This window comes from Myodes glareolus, chromosome 5, assembly GCF_982192425.1.
Source record: "Myodes glareolus chromosome 5, mMyoGla1.1, whole genome shotgun sequence".
Lineage (NCBI taxonomy): Eukaryota > Metazoa > Chordata > Mammalia > Rodentia > Cricetidae > Myodes > Myodes glareolus.
This window is the reverse complement of record NC_142030.1, coordinates 70,058,751-70,064,999: the sequence shown is the minus strand read 5'-3', so window position 1 is coordinate 70,064,999 and position 6,249 is coordinate 70,058,751. Positions and strand designations below refer to the sequence as shown.

Here is a 6,249-nt window from a genome sequence, read left to right as displayed (position 1 = left end):
TAGGAACCTTTTGTACTGGACCAATTTCTAACTGAGCTCCATAGCACTAGAGACTTGGGACAGAAGCTAGATTAGCAGTGAATATGCGGACCTCTTCTGAGATTTGGGAAGAGTTGATAGGGGAAGAAGGAGACTCATGCTGCCATAAGGGAAGCCTGGGAGGGATCCCCCCACATCCCTGTGAAAACTCGATTCTGATGAAGCTGAGATCATTGACACTGCAGGGAAGTATTTCAAGGTGAGTCAGGAGGAGGCATAGGTGGAGTTTACTGAGCAAATGTTTTATGAGCGATTTAAGCATGGATTCAGAGAGGGGGAGAGAGTCAGGTAGGCAGAGGATAGTAACGCATCTTTTAGGGTCTGCCTGGGCTTCTGAAGAGGCTGGTACTCACTGTCTTAATGGCTATGCATATAGCTAGCTTCTGAAGCTGAATTGTTCAAAGGATTTAAAAGACGAAATAAAAAGATTTTTCTGATATTTATTTTTAGTTAGGAACTTTTCTTTAATAGGTGAGATTATAAGGTGGCTTGAGGTTTCTAGGTTAGTAAGTTAAACATAAAGGGAAAAAGGCCGAAAAGAATCCTTGGTATCCACGGGTCCCAGAAAGGCCAAGGCAAATGGTTTCACTGCCAACATGATTTGCAATGTGGGAGATTCTTGATGCTCAGCCCACAGCAGTGAGCGGCTCCTTTCCTGTGCTGCAGCCCCTTAATTTTCTCCGTCTTTCTATGCGGTGCTGAGGACACAGGCCCCAGACTTACTGGTGGCTTATACGGATGCCTCTCCCAAGTTTTACTGTGAAAAGAGAAGTTGACAGTGAATGTACTGGCAGGGATGTTTCAGTAGGAGGAAGGCAGAAAGAGCAGGCACAAGCTCCACTGCCCTCTGTGTGCTTCCCCTGCGGCCTACCCATCCTTTGACTCAACAGGCACAGCCAGGACACTTCCCGAGCTAAGTGCTGAGGACACCAAGGGCTCACAAACTGGGTATCATTTTCATGTTTGTAGCTAACAATGTATAATTCGTGTTCAATTTTAAGCTTTTTAAAAAAAAGAAATTTGACCAAAAATGTTTTCGTGTAAAATAGGAAAAAATTAGTTGGTCCTTACCCAACTTAGAAAAACAAACAAACAAACAAACAAACAAACAAACTGGATAATTCAGAGTACATTTCCTGATAGTTGAAATGTCCCTTTTGTTGAGGGCCAACAACAGAAGAAGGAATTACAGAACCAAATTGAAAACTCGAAGCAATAAACTGAAGCATCGGACTGTCAAACCTGGGCATTCAGCAAGTCATAAGCAGGCTGTAGCTAGAATCAGAGGACTAGACTATCACCCGGCCCCTGCCAAGATGAGAAGGATTGCTTACAGTGGGTCAACATTGCACAGTTTCTCAGAACGAGAATCTTTCCAACTCCCTAGCAAAAGGATATGTGAACCCTCTTCAAATAAGGAATAGTTCTCTAGAGCAGGTCTCTCAACCCCTTGGGGTCGAACGACCTTTTCACAGGGGTCATCTAAGACCATCGGAAAACATGCATTCATAACAGTAGCAAAAGTAAAATCACAGTTATGAAGTAGCAACAAAAATAATTTTACATTTTGGGGTCACCACAACCTGAGGAACTGTATTAAAGTGTTGCATGATTAGGAAGGTTGAGGACCCTGTTCTGGGTGCAATTTTCCCCATCTAATTTTTAGAATATAATTTAAACCAGCCGTACAAAATAGGAATCTATGAATGGCAAAACAGAAGACATAAAGGGTAGTAGAAGTCAGTTAATGGCTATAAACTTGCAGTTGTGGAGGATGAAGAAGTCTAGTGACCCAAAGTACATACAAGGGCTATAGCTAGTCATGCTGCATTCTGCAATAGAAATTTACCAAGTGGATGTATTATAAGTATTCTTGTTCTATGTACATGTGTGTGTACATCACAATAACTGTGGGTGATGATGAGTAGACCAGTTTGCTTTATTGTAGTAATCACTGCCCCACAACACACACATATATGTATATGTATATAATGTATATGTATATATACATACAGCATGATGTACATTCTGAATAAATACAGTAAGAAGTCACTATCACAAATCAAGAGAGACCCACTCCATCATGACAAAGTTGAATTTACCAGGAAGATATGATACGTCTAATTTCAAATACACTGTCAACATAAACTCAAAATAGATAAGCTGTAACCGACAGAGAAACAAAACTATTGACACATCTGGTAGGTTTTATACAACATACTTCTCATAGTAAATAATATAGCAAACAGACAAAAGTGATCCATTGTATAGATTTCAGCACAGTTTGTCCACTAGCCCTAATGGACAAGTATGAAGCATGCTTACTGACTTCAGCACACAAGGCAAATTCACATAAATTCACCATACACTAGCATATAAAGTAATTACTAGTAAATTTTAAATTCTGTTTGAAAATTCAAAAAGTTATAAGTGAAAGTAAAATGTAAAGTGTATGTACAAATATAATTTCTCCAAGCTGATTTATAGAGTTAAGTGGAGTGTCTCAAAAAATTTACAAAACAGTTTGTATGCCTCTACTCCCCCAGTGTGTGTGCATGCATGTGTGTATATATGTATATATGAGTGTATATGTGTCCATGAGTGTTTATGTGTATATATACATGTGTATGTGTATTTGTGTGTGTGTGTATGAATTGACATTGGATTCTTGTGCTTTTACGACACTGGCATGGTTAACTAAGGACATCCAGGATACACTTGAACAAGAACAAAGTGGACAACCTTACTCTGACAGCTGCGAAGACTAATTATAAAGCCACAGTAATTAAGATTATGGAATTGGAGCGAGGAGGAAGATTAGAAAAATGAAGCAGAAGGGAAAGTCCGTAGGACACCTCACTTATTACAAAGCTGTCACTGTGGAGTAGTGGGAAAGGATGGCCTTTTCCACAAATGTGTTACGTGAAGCACCTTGGACATCCATATTGAACATAAAGAGAAATTTAAAACCTGCCTTAAACTGCTAAGACCAAATTTATGGAACGAATGAGCTATAAATAGGAAAGGTTAACAGTGACCCTTCCAGAAGACAATGGTAGGTGACAGCCTCATGACTTGGTTTGTAAAGGAAGCACTTTTCACAAGACATGAATGACACACTCACAAAGGCAACACAGATAAACGGGACCATGTGAGCATTAGTAACTTCTGCTTACCCAAAGACTTCATGCGAGTGACAACATATCCCGCAGAACGTAGGCTATTTTGCAATACATACGCCATCTGTTTATATCTAAATTACATGACAAATAGCCACAGGTCTGTCAAAACTATGAGAAGTGGGATTGTCACATTACAGAGTATTCTGAGGGCAGAGAAAGATTGCGTTACCGCTACACACCCATCAGAAATGGGTGCTACTCTCAGATGGAGGATGCTAACATTTATGGTACTGAGGAGAGACAGGAATCCATAAAACTGTGTGGAAACAGTGTTTAGCATTGTTGGCTATGGTACATCAGGACCGGTGAAGTTCATGTCTAGGCACAGACCCACAGAAATGCAAGCTGAACACAGAAAAGCATGTTTTAGAATTATTTATGATAATATCTAACTAGAGACGACTTGGAAGTCCACCAATAGCCAAATGTTTCAGAAAATTAGATTCTCTTCATATAATGAAACGTAACAAAATGAACGTGAAAACCACACTCACAAATAAAAACATGAGTATAGCTTATAAACCTAACGTTATGCAAAACTCGGACAGAGAAAATGAATCCACACAAGGATAAAAAACAATCAAATGCCTCCCCAGTGTTTGGAGACTAAGCACAGGTGGTAAATCTGCAGAGAAAAGCCAGCAAGTGGTTTTTTCTTAAGTTAGAATAGTTTTTCCTTTGAAGGAGAAAAACAAGATAACAATTGGGGAGTATATGTCCCCCACCAGTATGGGGGTCTGGTAATGCCTGTTTCTTGATTTTGCCTGGGTATGTTTTATGAAATATTACTGAGCCTAGCACTTTTGCTTTTATGAAGTCTTTGGTAGGTAAGTTATAATTTATAATACAAAATCCAAGCACATACACACATGCCTGACATGACACACATACTGAGCACAGAATTCCACATCCATCACATATTAGATGGCTTAAGAACTTGGGGTCACATCTCCTCCTCAGTTTCTTCTATCTTTCTAGCAGAGAGAATAAAAAAAAAAAAGAAAGATGTGAGTTTTCATAAAGATCTCACTTCTCGAGTACAGGCATGGTCTCTCTTGTTCTCCTGCCATCATCTCGTTGCCATGGCAACTGCACTCAGAAGGGAAGCCTGTGAAGAGAAGGAGAAATGCATGGGTGATAACCTGGATTTCATTGCCTCTTTGTGAGAGGAAGTCCTTGCTGATAACTTCTGAAGCCCTGAACCTAAGTGCCCACTAATAGATAATATGCTTTGTATTTTATTTTCCCTCCATAAAAACAATGCAAAACCTTTGTTTAAAGGCTTACCTTTGCTGTAGGCTACAGCCGATCCCACAATCACCGAGCAAATATTTCTCAAACTAGATATTCTTGTGTGTCGGAAAAGCAGGAGGCACAGCCCTGCATGCCATGTGCTTTAGGAAAGGGGTTTGCTGGGGCTCGGTGGGGATGTGGGCTAAAGGGAGCAGAAGTCTCCTGCCCAGGAATGTGCTATTTGTATCCATTCAAGGTCCAGCTCCTAAGCCCCAGTCATCTGGTATGTGAAGAACTGGAGGAAAGTGCGGAATACTGGAAGGACTTCCAGCTCCACCAGATGTGAAATCCAAGGCATCTGCAAGCAGAGCAACACATCCCGCTCCACCAAACAAGCAAACAAACCAATAAAACAACAACAACGAAAAAAAAAAACCTAATTCACTTGAAAAACACCGGTCTATACGAAAGAGAGGAGAACAAGATCTGTGGGCCAGCAAATGAGTAACAAGTCCAAAGGTCCTCAAACTGAATTCTCAGAAGACTTACCTTTCAGCTGAAATTGAAATTCCTCATATGACCCCCCAAAGGATTCTACCTCAACAACACTCTCCTCAGCAAGAGGGTTCAGACCAAGATTCTCTACAGACTGCAAAAAAAATAAAAAATAAAAAATAAAAATAAAAAAATCAAAAACCAAACCAAACCAAACCAACCAACCAAACAAACCAAAACCAAAATCAAACCAAATCAAAACCAAAACCAAACAACCCCCCTGAGGTTCAGGGCAGGCAGTAGAGGGCATCTTAACCTCACTTTTTTTTTTGTACTTGGAGCATCGTGCTGTATTTGGTAGACGTGTGGACTCTAACATCCATATTGCTTAGGGCTCACTCAGCATGTAGATTATTGAGGACCCATGGTGCTCTTGTGCTGTTCTGGGCGCACACTTTAGACCGAAGGACCACAGAGACCATACTTCACCCACTGAGCCTAAGATGGAGCACAGTGGGGCAGGACAGTAGAATCCAGCTGGGCGGGTGAAATGGGAGGCAGTAGTTTTACTTACCTTTTTTACTTCTGTGACCAACTATCTGGCAAGAAGCAGCTTACGAGCAGAGAGGGTGTTCTGAGGCTTGGCTCAGGAGATGGACTGAGTTACGGCGAGACAAGCATGGCGGTGGGAACAGCTCACACTTGTAGCCGGAGTTTGCTCAAGTCTAAAAGGACCAGCAAGCAGAAAAGCCAATGCCAGTGGTCTGTTGACCTTCTTCTTGTCCCTTTTTCTTCAGTCGGTAACTCAATCCTTTGAGGTGGTGCCACCCACTTTTGGGGATGGGGGTGGGTCTTTCATCCTCAGTTAACCCTCACTGGGAACACCCTCAAAGACATATCCAGGAGTGTGTCTCAGGTAATCAGGTCAAGGTGGCAATGAAGAGTCACACCACACCAGGGCAGCCTCCGGCCTCCATTGCATCTGCAGAAATCTGGCAGGAGAGGTGGACGGTGGGAAGACAGGAAGGATGCAGTCAGACAGCATCACGTATCCGTCAGGAGCTCACCTGTAAACTGTCAAGGTGAGTGAGGAGAAAAGGGAGCTCAGAGATGGAGATGGGACTACAGGTCATCATAAAACAAAATGGAAACGGGGTTAAGAAACTTAACGTTAGCTAAAGGTCAAGTCAAAGTCACCTTACAAAATAATCAAGAGAAACACCACAGATACTTGTCTCCCAGCTCCGGGGAAGGAATGGAATAGAAGAGAAAGTCAAATGCTGAAGACAGGCACCAGGCT

At 41.6% G+C, this 6,249-nt stretch overlaps 1 long non-coding RNA gene across 3 annotated transcripts; it reads right to left on the bottom strand.

The window, feature by feature from the left end:
• Positions 1-463: 463 nt before the first annotated feature.
• Positions 464-5,105, bottom strand: LOC146894947 (uncharacterized). 3 transcript variants are annotated; one of them, XR_015001382.2, is made up of 3 exons: positions 5,004-5,105; positions 4,509-4,812; positions 464-4,329 (listed from the first exon to the last, which is right to left on the bottom strand). It is a non-coding gene; the product is annotated as an uncharacterized LOC146894947 (long non-coding RNA). The 3 variants fall into 3 exon arrangements; XR_015737909.1 differs by having other exon boundaries at positions 464-796; positions 4,252-4,329; positions 4,509-5,097; XR_015737908.1 differs by having other exon boundaries at positions 4,509-5,097.
• Between the last annotated feature and the right edge of the window lie 1,144 nt (positions 5,106-6,249).